A 25,451-nucleotide genomic window follows, 5' to 3' on the forward strand; every position below is an offset into this window, starting at 1 on the left:
GCCCTCTATGAGGTGGATTGATTCAGTGACTGGGATAATTGGGATGGGAGTGTCAGAGACAGTGTGATTGGCACAGGACCGAGCGGAGTTTAGGGCTGTTGTACATAGGGTCACTATGAGTCGCAGGTGACTCGACGGCACATAACAACAACAACAACAACAACAACAATCAAAGACCCATGTCCCTAACATTGAGTCAAACCTGTTATTTCCTGAATAAACCTTGTAACAGTGATGACAGTCTTTGAGTTCTGTGTGGTCAGTTTCAACAAGTTATCAATCCAAGTACAGAAACAGTGAATGCTATCTATGGGAGGGATGGTTGATGTTAGAGTTGGGAGAAAGATTTGGAATGTGGAGGAGGAGAGGAGTATCTCTGGCTTCATAAAAATCAGCTTTGGAATGCTGTTGAAGCTACTAATGTGGTTTCTTCTTTCCTGTGAAGTTAAAGGAGGTAAAAAAATCAGTTCCCCACATCCACACAGCTTTTGCAAGTGCCAATATTCATTGTCCAGAAGCTGTAAAGAGGAAATTTGCAGTCCACAGAATTCTTAGGAAGTCAGCTATAGGAAATATTTCCATATTACGCTTAAGAGTATTTCCCCTCTACCCTCCAAAAAGTTGCAATGGAATATCAATTCTTGGTGGTCTACTGGCAAGAAGCCTGCACTGCAATCCTGGAGGCATGTGTTTGAATCTACCACCTGCTCCACAGGAGAAGGATGGGCAGGCAATCTCCTCGTGTGCAATTGACTGTCTCTGAAAACCCATTGGAGGGTCAGCTATGAGTCAGTTCCAACTTGATGATACCCGACAACAAGAACAATAAGGACAAGGCTTTACATAGATAATTTGGAAGAAAGAAGAGGGAACTAACAGTTCCTCCCATATAATCTACAATTTGTTCCATCTCATAGGCTGAGTATGGCTACATAACTAAGAATGAAATGAGAGCTTGAGAAGCAAGAACTAAAGCTGATTTTTTTATAATGGTCCAACAGGCAATATCATGAGAGATGGAGAAAAGATTGAAGTTGTCAATGATTTCATTTTACTTTAATCTACAATAAACATCCATGGTAGCAGCAGCCAAGAAATCAAAAGAAGAGTTGCACTAGGGAAATGTACCGTTAGCATTACTCTCTTAAGTGTTAAAAAAGAAAGGGTATCACTTTAAAGACTAAGGTTCACTTGACCCAAGCCATGGCTTTTTCAGTTGCTTTATATGCATTTGAAAGATGTACAATGAATGAAAAAGAACAGAAGATAATTGATGCCTCTGAATTGTGTTGTTGAAGGGCAGTAGAAATGCTATGAACTTCCAAAAGAACAAACACATCTTTCTCAGGCAAAGTCGAACAATAGTGTTCCTTAGAGGAAAGTTTGGTGAAACTTCATTTCAAATGCTTTGCGGTCATGTTCCAGTCCCTGGAAAAAGAAATGCTAGGAAAATTAGAGAACCAGATAAAAGAGGAAAACCTTCAACTAGATGGATTAATTCATTGACGGCAGCAATGGTTTCAGCATGTTAGAGATTGTGGGAATGGCTCAGCACAGGGCAAGGTTTTTTACCTGTTCATAAAACTGTTATGAGATGTAGTCAACACAATAGCACCTACCAAAGCAGTAAATATGTAGGAATGATTAACTACTTTGAGAGGAACTAGTTATATGAAATATAGTTCAGCTAAAACAGATTATCATCACAGAAAATGTTAAATTAATATTGCTCACTTTACCCTTTGTGTTATAATTATTTACTTCCCTCTGGTGGCATATTGCGATGCATACTGTGTTGCTAAATGAAAGGTTGGAAATTCAAATCCTCTCTCTGCCACATAGGGAAAAGATGAGGCAGTTTGCTTTCATTAAAATTTATAGAGTTGGATGGAAGATGAGTAGGAATCAATACAATGGTACTGCAGATAAACAGGAAAGTAATTTTACTCACTTACATCTACTTATTCCACTATTTGTCTATCAGTTTGTTGTACTGTGGTGGTTTGTATGTTGCTGTGACTCTGGAAGCTATGGTGTCAATATCTCAAGTAAGATCGCTCATGGAGGATGGGTTTCTGTAGAGCTTTCAGACTAAGACACACTGAGAAGAGGGATTAATGATCTCCTTTTAAAAACTGACTAGCCCTTAGTGAATACCTGTACCATTGTCAGATATAATGCCAGAAGAAGAACCCTTTACATTTGAAGACTGACTGGAGAAGAGCTGCCTTTCAAATAGTCGAGTCTGCCTTAATGGTTGGATGAAGTAAAGCTTTCAGGATCTTCATTTACTGATGTGAGATGATTGTAAATGAACAGCAGCCACAAACATGATATAGTTGCTCAAATAGCAGTGATTGTGAGAATGGTGCAGGATTAGGCAGTATTTATTTTTAATTTTTTAAAAATTTTATACTGGTTTACTTACAAAATTCATGAAGTTTGTATACATTGTTTTTCACAATGCATATTTCTGCTTTCCTTTCCCCACCAGTATTTAGTTTTGTTGTACGTAGGGCTGCTCTGAGTTGGGACTGATTTCATAACACCTAAGTGTCACTAGAGTATAAATAACAAGTGCAAAACAAAGAATAACTTATGTTTTTAAATACAATTTTTAAAAATATACACATATATGTGTTTATGTATGTATATGTTATTGTTTGCCATTGAGAGTCAGAAACAACCCATCGCTGACCTTCCAGCGAGTTTTTAGAGATAGTAAATTACATGGGAAGATAAAGCCCATCTTTCTCGCATGGAACAACTGTCAGTTTCAGACCATGTGTCTTTGGGATTGCAGCTCAGCTTCTTACTACTAAGACATTTATATTTTTATCTCAGCCCTTTGGTGGCCTAGTGGGTAGGGAGTTGTGCTGCCAACCCAAATCTGGTGGTTTTAATCCATTGGCTGCTCTGTTGGAGAAAGATGGGCAATATCCTTCTAATGACTTAGAGCCTCTGAAAATCTGATAGAGGGTCAACTATGAGTCAGTTCTGACTTGATGGCAATTATATATGCATGCGTGTATGTTTATATACAAAATAGAGCTTGGGAACCACAAAATAACGCAGTGGCTGCAACAGTGGTCTGAGCCATGATTATGGGGATGGTGCAGAATCAGGCAATATTTTGTTCTATTGTCCCTAAGGCTGCTCTGAGTTGGGACCTCTGGTGGCTAAGTGGTGGAGTTGCATATTAACTGCATATGGTTTGAATTCACCAGTGAGAGAAAAATGGGCAATCTCCTTCCGTGAGATTTAATATCTCTGAAAACCTGCTAGAGGATCAGTTTTGAGTCCGTTCCAACTCAATGAAACATAAGAAGAACATAACAAAAAATTATGTATATGTATAGAGAGATATATGTGTGTATCTCTATCTAGCTATCTATATCTAGCTATCTATCTTTATCTATCTATGTATCTCTATCTCTCTCTCTATCTCTCTATCTGTATCTCTCTCTCTATCTCATCTATATCATCGAGATATCTATCTATATATCTATCTGTATCTATATCTATATATCTATCTGTATCTATATCTCTCTATCTCTGTATCTCTCTCTATTTAATCTCTATTTCTTTATCTCTATCTCATTCATCTTCTCTCTCTTTCTCTATCTCTAATTTCTCTCTCTCTCTCTTAAGAGGAACTCTGATAGCCTAGTCTGTATAGAGTTATGCTGCTAATCCATAGGCTATACTTCTTTGGTATTTCAAATCCACTAGCCATTCTGAGGGAGGAAGAAAGGCAATCTCCTCCCATGTGATGTACACCTTTGAGAACATAACAGAAGGTCAGTTATGAGTTGGTTCTGATTGTATGGTGGGGGGTGTGGGTGTGCGTGTGTCTGTGTGTGTGAAAGAATGAAAGAAGAGAAAGAGAAATATTTTAAATGAATGAGTGATCAGATAAAGACAATTAGTATCTAAGAAAGGCCTTTAAAAAGATGTGACCACTGTCTGTAAATATGCTCTTACTAATTGCACATTAAGTAGAGGGACATTTACCTAGATAGAGATACCACACATATTTTTCTTACTCAGCAGTACTATTTTATAAGAGATTTCACATTTGAGAGCAAATTTATGAGTAATCAATTGTGATTGCATAAATACACTGTTGTTTTTAGCCTCATGAAGATATTTCCCCCTCCCGGTTAAATTAACTTAATTTCTTAAATATCAGAATTGGGCTTAGATATCTGGATATTCTCTTTCTGCTGTATGAGAAATATCTCCATCTGCTTTTAGCACTTCAGAAGCACATCAAAGCTCTCATCTTTCTGTGTGTGTGCATGTCTGGGTTTGCCTTGTTAACATCCTAACTATGATTTAATTTTTCACTAAGGACATAGCAAAATTAAAGAATAAAAACAAGTAAAAAAAGAATAAAACATTGAAATAAAAGTTGTTTTACTGAAAAACTCTAGATTGACATTCTGCTAGAAATGAAAATAAAAATTTTTATTGCTGGAAAAGAATCACTTGAAAGTGGAGAGACAGTAACATACAGCTGTACAAGATTTAGCAATGTCTAGTTTTCTGGGAATTAATATAGCTTTTTATCTGACTCACAGGCAAATAGAGGAAAGGAGGAAACACCTGGTCAAATTTATGGACAATATAACCCACAGGTGTTATGTCTATTCTGACTCATTATGACTGTCCATGGGATTTCTGATGCTGTAAATCTTTACAGAAGGAGACTACCTATTTTTCCTCCAGAAAGGTTATGAAAGATTTATTAAACCTCAAGTTTAAACAAATAAATAAGCTTATTTATTAAATTCTGAGGTTGTCAAATCCTGAGAGTTGTTAGACAAAGCTTTCTGGCAAGGGCTAATTTTCTCTTACAATTTCAGTCCGTCTCTTTACTTCAATAAAGAGCCTGTTTCATCCGTTACAAATTTAAAAAGTGTTAAAATAGAAAATCCTAGAGTTTGTCAAGGTATTTTTCTTTGTTTCATATGTGTTTGATAGCTGAACAATGAAGAAGATGATTCACAGAAGAATCAATGTCTTTGAATTGTGATGTTAGCAAAGAACTTTGACTACGTTTTGGACTGCCAAAAGTAAGTTTCTTTTTGGGAGGTAGTGCTCTTTAGAGACAAGAATGGTTAAATTGTGTCTCAATACTTTAATCATGATGTCAAGACTGGCCAGTCCTTGAAGAAGACATTATAGATGAGAAGTAGAGGTCAGTGAAAGAGTAGAAGAACTTCAAAAAGATGGGTTGATACAGTGACCGCACAGCTGAGATTGTGAAGTTGGTGCAACATCAGGGCAGGATTTCATTCTGTTGTACAGAGAATCTCTGTGAGTCAGAGTCAACTAGGCAGCACCTAACAAAACAATAACAGGAATTGTATTTTTTTTTCTGTTCTTTTTTTTTTTTAATTTTAATGGAAGTTCAGAGACTTTGGATTTCCATTCATTCTTTCATTGTTGTACATTTTCCTCCCTGCCCACCCCTCCCCCAAGTTTGCTTTTTCTCTTTGAAAATTAAAAAAAAATAAATAAAAAAATAAATTAAAAATTCTTTCACTGTTATACAATGCCCTCTACCTCCCAGCCCCCCCTTCCCCAAGTCCACTTCACTATGCAGCTTTCATTCCTGACTCTTGTCATGACAATAATACCTAATCATATATTCCTCCTAACAGTTCTCTCCCTCATGTTTTTCAATGTGGTATACATTATCTTTCCTCTCTTAGTTTCCCCTCAACTCCGATGTCAGTGCTGCTTTACAACAGTGGCACTATGCAGTTATTGTTGTTGTTATTGTTATGTTCAGTCGAGTCGCTTCCAACTCATAAAAGAGCCCTAAACCCTGCTCTATCCTGTGCCAACCTCACTGTCTCTGACATACCCACTCCCATTACTCCAATCACTGAATTGATCCAACTCCAGGACAGTCTTTCTCTCTTGTTCTGCCCCTCCACTCTCCCAAACATGATGTCCCTCTCCAAGGATTGGTCTCTCCTTGCAACATGCCCAAAGTATGTCAGATGAAGCTTCAGAATCCTTGCCTCCAAGGAGCAGCCCAGTTTCACCCTCTCCAGGACAAACGTGTTTGTTCTCCTAGCAGTCCATGGTATATTCAACACTCTTCTCCAGTACCACAGCTTAAAGGCATCAATTCTCTTTGTATCATTCCTAGTCACTGTCCAACTCCCCAATGCAATTGCGACGACTGTGGCCTGGATCAGGCACACCTTAGTCTCCAGCTTGATGTCGTTGCTCTTCAGTACTCTGGAGAGGTCCCTGACAGCTGACTTTCCCAAAGCAATCCATCTCTCTCTTTTTTTTAAACTAACTTTTTTTTTAAAAAAAATTTTATTTTATTATTTTTGGGTGAGTGTACCATCAAATCAGATCTGACTGGTACAGGAGGAGATTGTCCCTCCTTTCCCAGCAGAGCATCTGGTGGATTCAAACCATGAGCCTCTGGGATTGTAGTTGCAACTCCTTGCCACTAGGCCACCAGAGCTCCCCTACAATCTGTCTCTTGATTTCCTGGCTGCTATTACCAAGAGTGGTGACTGTGGAGCCAAGCAAACAAAAACTGTTAACTTATCTCAATCTCTTCACCATCCATAATGGTGCTGCCAGTTGGCCCAGTGGTGAGAATCTTTGTTTTCTTGATGTTGAGCTTCAATCCTTATTGAAGGCTGCAGTCCTTGACCTTCGGCAGCAAGCTCCTCAGGTCCTCCTCAGTTTCAGCAAGCAGGGTTGTGTCATCAGTAGGAATGATAATTTGAGAATCAAGATATGTGACCTAAAACATTAGCTATGCCTATTTTAGCTGCAAAAGTAGTTACAATTACTGTTGACATAATAGGTTGGGCTGCTAACTGAAAGTTCAATGTTTTAAGTCCATTGTTTATTCTTTAGGAAAAAGATGGCTAATATCCCCATAAACATTTATAACCTCGGAAACCAGGTGAAGTGCCACTATGAGTTGGAATTAACTCCATGGTAATGAGTTAAAAGTTTTTGGTGCCACTGAGGGGGGAAAAGTCCTCATCACTGAGCCAATAGGAAACATCATGATAGATTTCAATGATTTCATCTTACTTGGGTCCACAATCAGCACTCATGGTATCAGCAGTCAAAAAATCAAAAGATGTGTTACACTGGAGAAATCTTCTGACAGAGACCTCTCCAAAGTGCTGAAGAGCAATGATGTCTGTTTCAAGAATAATGTGTATCTGGTCCTAGCTATTGGTCTTTTTGATTACTTATGCACCAGAAAGTTAAGCAATGACAAAGGGTGACAGAAGGAAAATTGTTGCTTTTGAGTTGTGGTTTGGAGAAGAGTATTAAGTATGTCATGGATTGCCAAAAGAATCAACAATTATGTCTTGGAGAAAGTACAGCCAGAGTTTCTGTGGAGGCAACTTTGTCTCACATACTTAGGGCATGTAGTTAGGAAGGGTCAGTCCTTGGAAGAAGACACCATTCTGTGAAAGGCGATGGTGAAGGGAAGAGAGGAAGACCCTCAACCAGGTGGATTGGCACAGTGATGGTAACAATGGGCTGGATTATGTCAAAGATGATAAGAATGGCACAGGATAAGGCGCTGTGGGTCATTGTTGACTTGATGGCAAACAGCAAAGTGAGAAATAGATGAGGCAGTCTTCTCTTGTTAGGATTTATACCCTTGGAAACTCAATAGCGGATCACCATGCCACATTCAGGATCTGCTGAATGGCAGAGAGGCTTCTGCTTTTTGCTTTAAACTTCCTTCAACATGATCAGTTTTGTATTATAGTCTTGCTGACTAAAGTATCTTGTCTGGGATCAGTTGCATAAACATTCATAATAGGAACCAAGTAATTCTTTATTCTTTGCTTTTTTGTTCTAGTAACAGCAAATCTTTTGACAAAAAGGCTGAAGAAAATTCTAGTTTACTTAAAAAACAGAGTTTCTAATTTAGGAGTCATCCAATTCAGATTGCAAGTTCCTCTATCTTTTTAGTTCTACAAGTTAATAATAGAGAAATAGTATTTTTTTAATTTTAATTTTTATTTTTTAAAAATTAATTTTAATGGACATTTACAGAGATTTTTGGATTTCCATACATTCATTGTTGCATTTTTCTCCCTACCCATCCCACCCACCTAGTTTGTTTTTCTCTTTGAAAAGAAAAATTATTTCATTGATATAGAATTACACCCCGCCCCAAATACACTCCACTATGCAACCTTCATTCTGGGATCTTGTCATACCTATAATACCCAATCATATATCACTTTCACACAGCTCTCTCCTTCATCTGTATCAATGCAGCATACATAACTTATCCATTTTTTCTCAGTCTCACTCCAACCCTGATGTCAGTTCCACTCTACAATAGTGGCATCATGGAGCACCTGTCCTTTTGTTACTGAGATATTTCACTCAGCATAATGTCCTCCAAAGTAACCCATTTTGAGTAATATTGCATGAGTTCCTTGTTTTTCAATGCAGCATAGTAATCCATTGTGTGAATATCCATTTGTTTTTTGATGAGCACTTAGGTTGTTTCCAACTCTTTGCTATTGTGAACAAAGCCACAATAAACATGGGTGTGCATATATCTGCCTGGATGGAAGTTATAGTTTCTTTAGGGTATATTACCAGTAATGGAACTGCTGGGTCAAATGGTATTTCTATTTGAAACTTTTTGAGAGAGCGCCATACTGCCTTCCATAGTGGTTGCACCGTTTTACATTCCCACCAACAGTGAATTAGGGTTCCAGTTTCTCCTCAACCTCACCAGCATTTGTTGTTTGCTACTCTGTTAAATTTCGCTATTCTTACTGGGGTGAGATGATATCTCATCGTTGTGATTTGCATCTCTCTTAGACCTAGGGATTTTGAACATTTTTTTGGTATGTAATTGTTGGCCATCTGAATGTCTTCTTTGGTGAAGTGTCTGTTCATATCTTGTGCCCATTTTTCAGTTGGGTTGTTTACCTTTTCTTGTTGTGGTGCTAGAGTATTTTATAAATTCTAGATATAAGTTCCTTATCTGACATGTCATTACCAAATTTTTTTTCCCTATCTGTTGCTTCCCTTTTTACTCTATTGGAGAAGTTTTTAGATGTGCATAGGTACTTGATTCTTAGAAGGTCCCATTCATCTATGTTATCCTCTCCTGGTTGTAGATTTTTTCAGGATACTTGGAAGACTGTTTATGTTGTGGATTAGGACTTCTAGAGTTCTTCCAAGCTTTTCTTTAATGAAATGTATAGTCCTTGATTTTAGTTCTAAGTCCATGATCCACTTTGAGTTGGTTTTCGTGTATGGAATAAGGTGTGGATCTTGCTTGAGTTTTCAACAGATAGCTTTCCAATTTTTCTAATACCATTTGTTAAAAACACAGAAATATAATTTTTAAAGAACAAAGTACTTTTTAAATAAATGGCAGATAAGTAGGAGATGGAATAGATGTGGTTCTAGTAACATAAGTCAAACTACTTATTTGAAGAGACAGTAGCTTATTTAATAATCTACAGAAAGTCTAACTAAAGTGAGTCTTTTTTCCTATTTAAAAAAAAAATCACAAAACAGAGTAATTTTAGTTTGACTTCACTGATGATGTGGAATTTTCCCCAGGCTACAAGGCCTTTGTCATTCTTCCTATTAGAGAGATGAAGCTTCAATTCCTCAGCATAATTCTCCAAATCATTCATTGTACTCAAGGGTACACATTAAAAACATATTTTGTGGAGCAGGAAATGATGGGGTGGTAGGAAAGGGACAAAATAGAAGACATGTTCCAACTTTCAAGTGTTTATTGCCTAGTTGTGGAGTAATGGAATGCCATTAGGGGATATAGTTGGCTCGGGTCCAGAGTTTCTTTTCCAGAAGCAGCAGAATGGGGAGTTCAAATGATGAAAAAAAAAAAAAAAGAGAGAATCTAGCAGGTTCTGTCACTGTACATGGGACATATCAAGATGAGTACTGAAGCCTTTAAATTGCGGTGTTAGTGAAGAATATTGATTATACCATGGACTGCCAAAGGAACAATTAAGTCTATCTCGAAAGAAGTACAATCAGAACGTTCCATGGAAACTGGGATGGTGAGACTTTGCCTCACATACTTTGGCTTGTTGTCAGGTGGGGCCATTTTCTGGAGAAAGATATCATGCCTGCTGAGTAGATAGTGTGAGAAAGACCCTCAGAGAGATGGAGAGACACAGTGGCTGCACTGATGGGCTTAGGCCAGTAGAGTTAGTGAGGAACAGTGCAGGAATCTGGCAGGGCTTTGTTCATAGGGTTACTCTGAGTTGGAACTGACTATGTGACACCTAATAACAAAGAATTTTTAGGCATGTGGAGAAGAGAAATCTTGTATCTTAGGGAGATAGCTGAGAAATATCTGGGAGCTATATGGGCTGAGATTCTTCTTATGATACTCTAGGAGAATTACTTATAAGGGGACAGGAAGGTCCTAGGAGGAGCTCCTTTTTGCATGAGTTTTCCTACCCACTCTGATTGGGTGAGAAAAGATTTTAACTTACGCTTTCCTTCAAGATAGGAGGAATTGTGTGGATTCTGATTTTTACAGTGTAGTCTGTTTTATCTGTTCCACATTTACTGATTCAACCAACCTCAAGTGATTTTTTTTAAAGTAATTAAGTGGTCAAAGCAATTCCTCCAAGGTATTGTTGTTGTCTGCTATCCAGTTGGAATTGACTCATAGCCAACCCTCCAATAGGTTTTTAAAGACTTTAAATTGCACAGTAAGAGATTGCTCATCTTCTCTTTCAGAGTAGCTAGTGGATTCAGACTGCAAACCTTATAGTTGGCATGCCAACTTTTTACCACTAGGTCACCAGAACTCCCTTCTAAAATAATATCATCTGTAAAATATCCTTCATGATAAGTAAAGGATATGCAAATAGCTGTCTCAAAGACTTGGAAAATGATGCATCATAAAATATCACTGTAGGAGCCTTAATGGCATATAATGGACCAAAAGGTCAGTGGTTATAATCCATGAGAATCCAGGAGAAATATGGGCAGTCTCCTTCCATGAAGATTTATAACCTAGGAAACTTTGTCGAGGGTTACTTAAAATCCACTTGAGGGCAGAGGTATAAGAGTTTTTCTCAGTCTCCTGGATGATTGGTTTCAGGACTCTCAATCCACAATGTTAAAATCTTTTACATTAAATTATATATAATTTGCATATCTTCCTGTCTGTTTGACATAATATCTAGATTACTTTTTATATCCAATACAATGTAAATGTTATGTAAATAGCATTTTACTGATCCATCTTAGACTTTAGGGCAAAACATTTACCACTTAATTGCTCTGAAAACCCCTATTATTATCCAGTTGCGGTTAGCTGAACATGCAGATGTGGAACTTGTGAATGTAGAAATCTGACTATATTTTAGAGGTGATTTTATGTACATGAGAGGATATGTACAGGTTATATGAAAACACTACATCATCTTATGTCTATAATTTGAGCAGTTAAGTTATGAGTTTTAATACTTTGCAGAGGTCCTGGAGTCAGTCTCTTGCTGATGTCAGTGGTATGGAATTTTAACCCTCATTTCAAGAACATGAAGTCTGCAAACCTTGGACTAGGAAACTTGCTTCTTTTGAGAGCTACTACCTTTGTTATTGTGGTGATATGACATCTAATGGGAACTGACTCATAGCTGATCCTTCAGTGGGCTTTCTGAAGCTATAAATTGGGAGGAGATTACTCAGTCTTCTCCCAGGGAACAGTTGGGAGATTTGAACCATAAGCCTTTGAGATTGCCACAGAGGTTCTTACCACTGAACCACCAAAGCTTTGTGGGGCCTAGTGGGTAAGGAATTGTGTTGCCAACCCAAATGCATGTAGTGTGAATCTGCCAACTGCTCTGTGGGAGAAAGATGGGCACTATCTTTAGAGATATTTTAATAAATCACATTAATTTAGTGTTTAAAATTTATTTCAGAGAGTACTAAAACATATTTTCGTAATCTACTCTATTCAAGATGTCATATACCTCATTACTCACAAATACAGATCAGACTAGAAAACAATAATTCAAAAAAATTTCTGACTCATTTCTCATTACTCTCATATGCTGATGCAGAGCCTCTAGCTTTGTAAATGTATTTTTTCTGACTATGATGACTATCCTGACCAGTAAGGCTAGTTTTTAGTCTAAGTTTATGTTTATTAACAGAAACAATATAACTAATTTTTGTCCTGTATTTTTAAAAATAAAAATATTATTTTTAGCATTTGAATAAAAGATCCATATCCATATGGATTTGTCAAATATCCCCTTTTTATATCTAGCTTCTGGTGTGATTTACTTTAGAAATGTATGGAGTTCATATGTGAGCAGAATTCTCACTCTAATACATGTTTAAATCTGAAACTAGGATAACTCATTTCTCTTTCCCCAACCCTTTCTAAACTCAATGTAAATAACATATCCATTTCAAGGACAGCATGCAGAACTCATAAAATAAAATGTAAATGAACAGAGTTAATCCTGTGGAATGGTGGTAAGAGAAATAGTCACAGTTGTTGTTTTTATTAGCCACTCGGTATTCCAGCCAGTTTCTTGGACCTGCATTGTGTTTTGTAAATGGGAAGGTTTCAAAAGTTGTCTTATATAATCAAGGAAGAAATGAAACATTACATAACAGATCAAATGATGTTGTTATGGGCTGTCGAGTCACTTGCAACTCATAACAACTCTATATACAACAGCCCTAAACCCTGCTTTATCCTGTGCCAATCTTATTGTCTCTGACACACCTGCCTCCATTACCCCAGTCACTGACTAAATCCATCTCATTGAGGGTCTTCCTTTCCTGAATTGTCGCTACACCCTCCCACGCATGACATCCCTCTCCAAGGACTGGTCCCTCCTTGCAATATGTCCAAAGTATGTCAGACGAAGCTTCAGAATCCTAGCCTTCAAGGAGCATGCAGCCTAGTCTTACCCTCTCTAGGACAAATCTGTTTGTTCTCATGTTCTAATTGTAAAATTCTATACTTGATTGCTTTTAATGATTTTTGTATTTTGTTTACCTCCTCTTTATCTTGTTGGGGAGGGAGGGAATCATCTCTGAGGATTTCAGGAAAAAGTATATGACAGAGAGCTCTGGATCCTACAGGATGAGTTGCACTGTCAACCAAAGGTAGGCGGTTTGAATTAATGAGCTGCTCTGAGGGAGAAATATCCTCTCATGCGATTTACAGCCTCTGAAGACCTTTGGAAGGTCAAGTGTACATTGGTTCTGACTCAATGGTAATGTGTTGAGCCAAGCTGAAATACATGACATCTGGTACTACACAGGTGAGATTGATAGCAGCTTATGTCTTACATACATACACACAGTCTAAAAGAAAATGTCCCATGCCATGCAGAGTCACATGCCTCATGGCATGTCTCATGCCATGAGGGTGCACTTGGGTGCAGGTGAACTAGCAGGAGCGAGGGACAAAAAGGTGAAGTGACTGGTTCTGGAAGAAGGATGCGACTAACTTGTTTGAATCGTTTCATTGGCTGGCTGGGAAGTGAGACTCATTACATTGAGGACCAGGTGAAGTACAGTTGGTCTAGAGATAAACAAATTTAGTAGGGACTCTTTCTTGCTGGGAGTGGTTGTTAGGGTTATAGGATCCTGTAAGGCTCAATGAGGTCATAGCAGGACTTGAAAATTGCATTTGAATTTCAGATCGTATATAAAACTTGACTTGTGAGAAGAATATGTTGATGGAGCTCTGCTTTTTAATTGGATACATTTATATTCTTTTTTGGAATAACATAAAAAAGAGAACGCTTATAATTTTGCAGGATCTATATTTGATGAAATATTCAAAAGAATCATAGAGAAAGAATTTTTTTCTTATACATCATTTTAGATGAAAAGAACTCTGAATAAAATCAAGAAGACAAATAGTTGGGCTAAAATACTAAAGCATTGAAATATGAACAAAATTAGCATGGAGCATATTCTCCGCTTAATACATTTTTCTGAGCTCTTTAAGTACTTCTACATGTATAGAGTCTCTTCTCAATTAGAATATTATTGCTTACAGAAAAGAGTGAGTTTGTGTCAAAAGCTTCAAATTTAGTAATCAAAATATAATTTAAGATAACTTCAGGCAATTTTACATAATAAAGCATACATTCTTCAAAAAAATATTACCATTGACATGGCATTAGAGAGAGGCAAATGATTGAAACAGATGAGGGAGAGAAGTGTTTAGGAGGAATATATGATTACATATTATTATCATGACAAGAGTCCAGAATGAAAGCTTCATACTGGGGCAGGGGGATTATATAACAATGAATTTTTTTTTTAAACTTTTCAAAGAGAAAAGCAAACTGGGGGGTGGGGTGGGCAGGGAGAAACGTGTATAGTAATGAATGAATGGACCCCCTTCTTGATTTTGAACCATGTAGTGTCTCCTTGCTCTGTTCTGACGACTGCCTCTTGGTTCAAGTATAGGTTTCACGTAAGTACAATCAAATGTTCTGAGATTCCCATTCTTCTCAGAGTCAGCCACAGTTTGTGGTGATTCACACAGTCAAAAGCCTTTGCATTGTGAATGAAACACAGACTTTCTTCTGGTACTCTCTGATTTCTGCCAAGACTCATCTAACATTAGCTATAATATCCCTAGTACCACGGCCTCTTCTAAAAACATCCTGCAGATCTGGTAGTTCTCTGTTGACATGTTGCTTCAGTCATTTTTGAATAATTTTCAGCAGAATCTTGCTTGCAGGTGATATCAATAATATTGTTTGATAATTTTCACACTCTGTCGGGTCACCCTTCTTTGGAAAGGGAACAAATATTGATCTCTTCCAGTCAGTTGGCCAGGTTGCTGTCCTCCAGATTTCTTGGCACAACTTAGTTAGCACATCTTCCTCTGATCCTTCTCCTTCCCCAGCATGATATCCTTCTCTAAGGACTGGACTTCCTACCAACATGCTTAAAATATTGAGGGAAGGTCTCACCACCCTGGCTGTACTTTGTCCGAGGCAGACTCATTTGTTCTTTTGATGATCCATGGAATATTCAGCACTCTTCTCCAAAACCACAAATAAAAAGCTTTAATTCTTCTTCTGTCATCATTATTCATCTTCCAAGTTTCAGATGCATATTATTATTATTATTATTATTATTTGCCATTGAGTTGAGTAACCCTATGAACAATAAGTCTGAACTCTTCTCTCCTGTGACATCCTCATTGTCTCTGATATACTTGAGCAAATTGCTGCCATTACTGTGTTAATCCATCTGATTGAAGGTCTTCCTCTCTTTTGTGAACCCAAGCATGATGCTCCTTTCCAAGGAATAGTCTCTCCTAGCAACATGCCCAAAGTATATGAGATGAAACTTTGCCATCGTTGCCTCCAATGAATACTCTGTACTTTCTTTGAGACATTTCTCTTCTTTTTTTTTTTGCATTTCTTAGGATATTCACAACTCTTTTCCAACACTACAGCTGAAAGACATCAATTCTGTCATCCTTATTCATTGTCCAGTTTTCAGATGCATAGCAAGTGTTTGAAAAGACTTTAACTCTATTAAACTCTATTAATTTGACTATTCTTTAACTCACACTTTTCTGGAATAATCTAGATAACAAAATGAAAGACAATAGCTTGAATCAGGTGTAACTTAGTCCCCAAACTGACTTCTTTGCACCTCAGTACTTTGGATAGATGCCTGACAGAAGAATTTCCCAATATAATAAGTCTCCTGATCTCCTAACTGCCAGTACCGAGGGTGTTTATTGTGGACTGTAAGATGAAATAGTTGACAACTTATACCTTCTTCATCTAACATCATGTTGGCTATTGGTGCAGTGATGAATATTGTTTTTTTTCTTGACGGTGAGGTGTAAGCTATATTGAAGTCTTTGATCTTTTCTAGCAAGAGCTTCAAGTCCTCCTCACATTCTAGTCCTTCTCACAACAAATAAAGTTGTGTCATCTGCGTAGCTGTTGGTTAGTCTTACAAATACAATGAGTACCACAAAAATGGATAACTTTAGTGAATATATATTAATCTTCTCACAATTTATAAGTCTTGAAGTCTGAATTTAGGGCAATATGGTAGGAGAAAGTTTATTCCTATATTTTTTTTTTCTGGGGAAAGTCCTTAGCAATCATGCACCATATTTCTTCCTTTCCATTTATGCTTTTTTTGCTTGATTTGTTTTTTTTTCATGTTATCAAAAAAGAGCTATTTAAAACTCACTATGGTAATATGCCTGGAAGCAGGAGCGGCATCCACTTCCAAAATGGCTTGCCTCTGGAAACTCTATGTACGAACAGTGTTCAGGCTGTTCGTTCATAGGATCGCTATGATTTGTCTATGACTCGACGGCATTAAACAACAACAACAACAACATGGTAATATGACAATAGTAACATAACAAAGAGATGCATTTCCAAATGAGATGATAATCACAGGTATACTCACTGTCTTTGAGTTGATCCTGACTCTTAGGGACCCTCTTTTTTGTTGTGTTGGGAAATTTTGTTGTGTTGAGAAATTACTTCCTATGCATCTGAGAGCTGGACAATGAATAAAGATAAGGGAAGAAGAATCAATACCTTTGAATTGTGGTGCTGAAGAACAGCACTGCATAACACATGGACTGCCAAAAGAACAAACAAATCTGTCTTGGAGGAAGTGCAACCAGGGTGCATCTCACATACTTTGGGTATGTGGTGAGGAGGGGGCTAGTCCTCAGACAAAGACATCACATTGGGAAAGGTGGAGCATCAGAGAAGAGGAAGACCCTCAGTAGGAAGAATTGACACAATGATTATAACAGTAGGCTGGAGCTTATCAGAGATTGTGAAGATGGCCTAGGATAGGGAAAATGTGCTGTGAAATTGGCCCCATAGGATTTCTTAGATGGAATTTTTTACTGTTACTGATTGTCAGTTCTTTCCTCTGGTTTACCAGCTCGTGGGTTCAAACCACCAGTCTTTTGATTAGGAACTAAATGTTTTAATTAATGTATCACAAGAGCCCTTTACAAGTTTATGTTGCTTCTGTTGTTACGTGCTATTGAGTCAGAACTGACTTACATCTGATCCTCCAGTGTATTTTCAGAGGCAGTAGTGGAGGAGATTGCCCATCTTTCTCTTGTGAAGGTGCTGTTGGATTCAAACCATGTGTGTTTGAATTGGCCACACAACTGCTTACTTCCAGGCCATCAGAGCTCCCACAAATTTCATAGTAAAAATTAAAAAAAAATCTTTCTATAATTTGAGTCTTGCTTTCTCTAGAGAACATAAACATTTTGAGAACTATGAACTTTGAAATAACCAACATTTAAAAACTGTTGGAGAAAGGTAATATTTGGTTGGATTTTTGCCTCAGAAAATAATTGTGTACCAAAAGTACACTCTCGGAATTTCATTCTGAAATCACCAAGAACAGATGTATTTTGAAGCATCATTTAAATTAGGATATCCAATCACGATCCGATTGATTTTCAGTTCCTGAAACTGTGCCTTCAGATTTGATCAATGTAGTGCAGAGGATCAGTAATTAAGCAATAATGATTTTTTTCAAGTGGAGGTAGTTAATATTATTGCAAATTGCTTTGCTGTGAGTAGGTTTGGAGTTCTAATGCTTTCGTAAATGATTTTTGTAAATTGAAAAGTAGGCCATCAATTACAGATGTGCATTGTTTAATGAGCACAATACAGTCTTTGAAATAGGATGTTTTGTGATTTGGTTGTTGTGAAAATGTTATATTATATACTTAACAAAAGGAATAATGCTTGTGCATATGCTCTTTGCTATTGAGTTGAACCTGACTCATCGCTGACCTTTAAGGGTATTTTCGGGAGACTGTAAAATACATGAGAGAAAATTGTCCATCTCTTTTCCACAGAGCAAGAAGCTAGTGGATTCAGACCACCATAGGGGAGCTGTCTTTCTGTGAGCAGCACAGCTCCTATTGTCTACACTGCATGAGCCCCCTGAGAGTGTAAATGTATTGCTACTTTTTATGTGCAATCTCAATGGGGTCTAGTGGGGCCTGGTCAGATGACCCTTCAGTGAGTTTATAGAGGCTTTAAATGGCAAGAGAGGAGATTGCAAGTCTTTCTCCAGTGGAGCAACTGGTAAATTCAAAGCACTTGTCTTTGGGTTAGCAAGTGTAACTTCTTATCCACTCGGCCTTCAGAACAATAGTGGAAAATGAATTTTCCACCTTCATGTTGTTAAATTATCTTTTATTTTACTTTTATACCACTATTTTGCCCATTATTCATACTGATGCTATAAATAGCCCTAGTTTTGTTGAATTCTGGAGTGATGTTAAACCTCATAGCAATATTTTTGTATAGAAGAAATGTATAGAAAAATAGCAAAATAACTCAAGACTATTTGTGATACTCAACCCAAGAACCTTGCTGCCTATAAGTTAATATATATACTACTATATGGCAAACTTTTTCTTTGTAAATAAAGAAAAGTTATCTTAAAATAGCATTTAAAACTATAATAAAATACATATATAGGAATTTATTGTGACTGTAGAGATATAGGTATTAAAGGTTATTTATGTACTATTTGAGAGAAAGGTAAGCAATCTCCTCTTGTGAGATTTACAGCCTCTGGAAATTTGCTGAAGAGTCAGTTATAAATCAGTTCCAACTCAAAGGCACATAAAAACAACAACAACCAACATATGTACTGTACCATGATATGTCTGGCAATGTAAATGCTGTTTATACAAGAGACACAAGATTTACATTCCATCTGGAAATGGCATTTGCTCTGTAATGTTCTCTATGATTTCTGTAGTCTGTATAATACTATGGGTCCATGGATGTTGCACTTCTCTGACCAGCCGGAAAGTGTCCAGCAATTCTTAGTCAAGAGGTAAGGAGAAAGGAACTCATGGTTGAGTGTCCTTATGACCTATAGTCATCAAGGCTTTTATTGAGAAGGTTTTCACTACATATGCAGTTGAATATGCTAATGGATTCCAAGATACTTTTTATTGTTTCTTTTCTTATTTTCTGACCTTCCCTGTTTCCATAACTACATCTTTATCAGAAGGCAGCTTCAGTGTGAGAATCGAGGTCTTGATCATGCATGTGTTTGTTTCGTCTTAACCCAGGCAGCTCCTGCCTTGGTCAACTTAACCCTTAGACATAGACATATATGTGGTTGAATATTTTCTCAAAAGATATCCTATAGTATATGGCTGTGCCTCATTATTTCAGTCTCTCTGTGGTCTAGTGTTAAGGAGCAACTCCACCATCCTAAATTCATGTGATTCAAATCCACCCTCTCCTCTGTTGGAGAAAGATGGGCATTCTTCTTCCATGTGATTTATTCCTTTGAAAACCAAGTGGAGAGTCAGTTTGTGTTGGTTTGGACTTGATGTTACATGACAACATAAGAAAAACAACAACTACTACTAATCTGTGGAGTTTAAATGAAATCATATAAACGTATCACGGAGAAGATTTGTGGACAATCTGAGAATTGTTCTGGTGCCATAGTCTGTAGGCAATTGTGCTCCTAACTATTTGAATCCACTAGCTGGCCCTGATAGAGAAAGAAAAGCATTTTCCTCCCCTGTGATTCACAGCCTCTGAAACCCAATGGAGGATCAGTTATAAGTTGGTTCTTACCTGAAGCTAGTAAGTAATTTTACAGACAGCCTTTCTAAAGCCTTAGAACCATCTGATTCTTTTGAACTCACTTATCAAATTATATAAGATAATCATGAAAAACTAACAGCTGTGCTGGGCTGTTAGAAGAGCAGAAACAGACCAGAAATGAAAAAGTCTTCAGCTAAAGTGTTCTTGAAAATTAGTCCACCAATCATCATTTTAACATTTCTGTGACAGACATAAAAATTAAAATTACTCACAAACTCCACTCACATACCAACTTTTGTTTCCTGATGGTTAATAAGAGCAATCTAACCATAATAATAAAAGAATAATGACTCCTATAGCTTGAAACACAATGTATAGATGTTATTTATTTTAGAGTTTTCAAATAGTTGTCAAGACATTCTACCTAAACATTATAGTAATATTCAGTGGGAGTAAAAGAAAATGCTACTTGTATCGAACTTGAAATAAAAATAGTTGAGATTTAATTTTATTTTTTAATTATATAAAACTTTGTGTGGTTCTGAGTTAAAAACTCTGAACAAGATACATTTACATAAGCCAAAAATGTCTTTGTTATTTCTCCGCCCAAAGATAAGCATGTTTTCTAGGTTTTTAAAATTATCTTTAAAACAAACATTTATGCTTATAAAATACTTAACATTCACAATATAATTTTCCTTAAAATATTGCAAGAAATAAAAAAATAAATAAATTAATTAAAAAAAATATTGGAACCCAAAAGGGGAAGAAGTGAGAACTGAGAGCTGAGGATGGGTAGAGATGAAACCACAGGACTGCACAGTTGGGTGGAGGGGACTGGGGGAGGAAATGGGAAGGATCTGGGTGAAGAGACAGGGTAGTAATGGGCAAGGTCCAACGGTGATTAATTTTATAAAACATAATGCATGAGAATGATTGTATGAGACAATATGTATGAGGAATAGTGTAAAACAGTATATATGGATTTTGTAAACAAAGCAATAATAAACAAATTGTCCATGAGAAAAAAAAAGGTAATATGCTATATACACTCATTTGCTTCTTTTCTTTATCACTCTATATTCTGGCAATCATTGCACAGTAGAACATAAAACTTTTCTTCGTGCATTTTTACAGTTGCATATTGCTACATTGTTCAAACTTAACATATCTTTAAAATCTATCTTCTTGATAGAAATATGTTTCTGGGCTTTGGCATTGATGGATAGCTATTCTAAATAAAGTTTCCTCATTCATTTTGCTTAAGAAAATGGATCATAATATGACCCTTTTTATAGTTTTTTAAAGAATAAAAATTATTTTTACTTCAAGATACGTTTTATATCTAATACCATAATCTTATTGCAAGATTTTCTCAGATATATTGTATATACAGTGAGACTTAGTCATCTGAACACTGGAATTTATTTGTAGGCATTATTATAATCTTATTGTAAGGCTTTATCAGACATATTACATGTTCAATGAACTTAATGTATCTGAATAGTGAAATTTATTTGTAGGTATTATCTTAGAGGCAATCCATTGCTTTTGATATTGCTCATACTGATGTAGTTTTTCTGTATCATCAGCCTAAAGATGTTGATCAGGAAATTTCTCCTACAATCCTTTCTTCCTAACATCAGTGCTTCTAGTAATGGAAATGACATAATCTGGGACTTTCAGGATGTATATGTTTTGTAAGAAGAATAGCCAGAATACTCCTTATCAATGAGGATGATAGAAATTTGTGGTACATATGGTGGAAGTGTTCCAGAGCAACCAGTCCTTGGAAAAGAACATTATCTTTGTTAAAATAGAGGCTAAGTAAAAAAAAAAAAAAGAGGAAGATACTCAACATGATGGATTGACACAGCAGATATGAAGATAGTGCAAGACTGAGTAGTGCTTGTTTGTATTGTACACAGGATCACTATTAGTTGGAACTGACTCAATAGCACCTAATAACATGATTTGGGGCTTTTATATTCAGTATTAATCCCTAAGGATTTTATTTTTTATAGTATGTAATAATAACAACAATGATAGTAATATATTGGTTCTATTTTTTTTAACTTTAACTTTACAAATCATATTGCATTTTCAATCACTCAGACATTTTGTTTTATAATGTTAAAATGAATGTAATTAATTACAACGTGAAATAAAATCCTTAGGATTTTAAGACAAATATGTAGAAATAATTAACAAAATACTCCAACACCACATAGATAATGACATAATTATGAGTGTCATAAGAAAAAGAGCCCCACAGAGGCTTTCAATCAGAAGAAATTTTAAATTCTTAACAGAAATTATCCTGGAATTTCTGCATGTTTGCAGTACCAGAAGGGGTTCCATTGTCAGCACTGTCAGGATTCTGACCTCTAGAGACATTCTTGAGAAATATCAATCCCTCCCTGCCACTCCTCAAATTTTTACAAATAAGAATAAACTTAACATTAAAGTTTCCATCTGATAAGATTCAAATTTATGTTCATCATAAATGCAGTTGCCCGAGATATTTTTAATGACCTCCCACTTTGAAAGTACCTTGTGATTCTGTTCTTTGAAAACATGAAGTTTAATGAAAACTGACATTATCTGAAGAAGAAAAAAGGGTAGAAACTTAACAGTTAAAGGAAACTTGAAACTTTTTCTGTTGTCTGTTGCTAAGTATTGTTGAGTCTGCCAGACTTGTATAGGATATATTATGAATCATGTGATTAGATACTTTGCTTTAATGGTAGCATAATAATGATGGCATTAAAATGTCAATTTAATGTTTTGTTTTTACCACTTGGGCACCTGAGTATTGTTCTGGAAGCCATTCCTTATTCATTCTTTGTTTATACTGTGGTGCCCCATTTGTTGTCATAGAAATCCAAGTTATTGTGAAATATCGAGATGCCCAGTGGGGCAAAGAATTTCCTTTCAGAAGACAGTAAAACTAACATAGCCATTAAGATGTGATCAGTTAATGGTAATGTCATCAAGCATGTAGTATTGAAAGTGAGGAAAAAGATTGAATGTTTATGGAACATTTGCTATGTAAAATGTCATCTATTAAGTTCTTCATATAAATATTTAATCGTTGCAAAAATATTTTAAGATAGATAACACAGGGAGGTCACTGGAAAGGAGGAAGACTCTCTAGAAGATAAAATGACACAGTGGCTACAACAATGTACAGAAACTGCATCATAGCAGTGAGCGAGAGGTTGACTCAGAGTGACTGTATGGGACAAGCCCAGAGTTTTGGAGGCTGTAGTTTTTATGGAAGCTGACTGTCACTGCTTTTTTTACAGGGTTTCTTAAACTGACATTTTAATTGGCAGGCAAGTACTCAATCACTAAGCGACCAGGCCTTCTTAAAGGATGTAAAACAATGATACCAGTATGACCACGTGTGAAAACTGTTTCACAGTAATATTTTATGTCCAATTATTTGTCAGATTTTAACCATGAAAAGGCACAGACACATACACACATCTCAAAAGTAATGCCATGGAGTTGAGTTGGTTCCGAATCGTTGCAACCCACCATTGACTTTTCAAGGCTGTAAATCTTTAGAATATAAGATTGCTCATCTTTCTCCTGTACAGGTCTTGTGGATTAAAATTGCTGTCGTTTAGATTAGCAGCCCAACACATAACACAATAATAAAAATATTCACTGAAATTCCAATACTAGAATGTTTATAGCAGCACTCTTTGTAAAGAATTCATACAGAATGTAACCCAAATATTTACTACTAGTTTTTATTATTAGGTGTCATCAAGTCAAGTATAACTTATAGTGACTCTATGAGCAGCAAATCGGAATCCTGTCCTAGTCTGTGCCATCCTCGTCACCTCTGATACCCTCGAGCCCATTGCTGCAGTTACTGTGTCAAGCCATCTTGTTGAAGGTTGTCCTCTCTTTTGCTGACTTCCCATCTTTCCAAGCGTGATGTCTCTCTCCAAAGAACAGCCTCTTTTAACCATATGCCTAAAGAATGTGAGAAGCAACTTTGCCAACCTTGCTTTGAGAAACATTCTGGCCATACTTTCTCTAAGACATGTCTGTTTGTTCTTTGATAGTCCATGGGATATTCAGAACTCTCTTCTCCAACACCACAGCTCAAACACATTGATTCTTCTACTGTCATCCTTAGTCATTGTTTAGCTGTCAGACACGTAGCAAATGATTAAAAAGACCATGGCCTGAATCAGGCACACTTTAGTCTTCGAACTGACATAATTATTGCTCAGTACTTGGTCTCTGACAGCAGACTTTCCCCATGTACTACATCTGTTCTCCTGACTGCTGATGCCAAAGATATTGACTGTGGATCCAAGTAAGATGAAATCATTGACAACTTTAATCTTTTCTCCATCTATCATAATGTTGTTTACTTGTGCAGTGATGTGATTTTTTTGTTTTCTTGATACTGAAATGTAATCCACATTGATCTTTTGCAGCAAGCATTTTAAGTCCTCACTTTCAGCAAGCAAGGTTGTGTCATCGGCATAACACGAATTGTTGAGACTTCCTCTGATAATGTTGCCACATTCTTCTTCATAGAGTCCAAGTTGTCGATGGTTTGCTTAAAAAACGGATTGAATAGGAATGGAGAAGTGATATAACCCTGACATCCACTTTTCCTGATTTTAAATCATACAGTGTTCCTTTGCTCTGTTGGGACAATAGCTTTTTGGTCCACGACTAGGTTTTATATGAACATAATTAAGTGTTCTGGGATTTTTATTCTTTTCATTGTTTGCCATAATTTGTTCTGATCTCCACAGTCAAATGCCTTTTCATGGTTAATAAGGTATTGATAGATATCCTTCTGGCTTTCTCTACTTTCATCCAGAATCCGTCCAACATCAGCAATAATATCCCTAGTGACGCTGCTTCTTCGAAACCCAGCTTGGACTTCTGGCAGTTATCTTTTAATGTGCTGTTCTAGCCATACAAGGGATTTAAAAATGTGCTAAATTTACAAAATGTGATATCATACATAAATGAAATTAAATAGACTATATATACAGAAATTTGTAACTGGCAAAATTTCTACAGTGTTAGATGTCAGAGCAATGACACCCAACAGGGCTTTTAGGGCTTTAGGGTCATGTTTGCTAGTGATATTTTTGTTTTATTAATCCAGATGTTTCAATTTAAAAAAAATCTAATGAACAGGTATATTTCTGATTTTCATATTCATTCTATACCTTTGATGTTCTTTAATAAAAATGTACTGGAAAAATGCAGATATCATCAAAGCATGAATATAGTTATAAAAAGATTCTTAGATCTACCTCCCACAGGTTAGTTTGGGATATGGTGAACTGTTCATTCATAAGTAGTGATCCATATTGATCAAGTAATATATTTTATAAAAATACTATCAGTTGAAATAAAATCCAAAAGAAAATATTCATGTACATTTTCCAATTAATACCCAAATTTAACATTGGACATTAAAAGCAGATAATAAGTGATAATTTAGGAATATAATATTTAATACACATTCAAAAATTGAAGAGTTGTTGCTGTTGTTGTTATATGCCATCAAGTTGCCTGCAACTCATAGTGACCATAAGTATAATAACCCTGAAACCTGCTCTATCCTGTGCCAAACTTATTGCCTCTGACACACATTTCCTTATTACCCCAGTCACTGAACCACTCACTCCATCTTATCGATAGTCTTCCTATCTTACGCCATCCCTCCACACTTCCAAGCATGACATTCCTCTCCAAGGACAGGTCCCTCCTTGCAACTTGCCCAAAGTATGCCAAATGAAGTCTCAGAATCCTTGCCTCCAAGGAGCAGCCTGG

The sequence above is a fragment of the Elephantulus edwardii genome, unplaced genomic scaffold (genome assembly GCF_000299155.1).
Source record: "Elephantulus edwardii isolate Elephantulus edwardi_28Jun2011 unplaced genomic scaffold, EleEdw1.0 scaffold00100, whole genome shotgun sequence".
Lineage (NCBI taxonomy): Eukaryota > Metazoa > Chordata > Mammalia > Macroscelidea > Macroscelididae > Elephantulus > Elephantulus edwardii.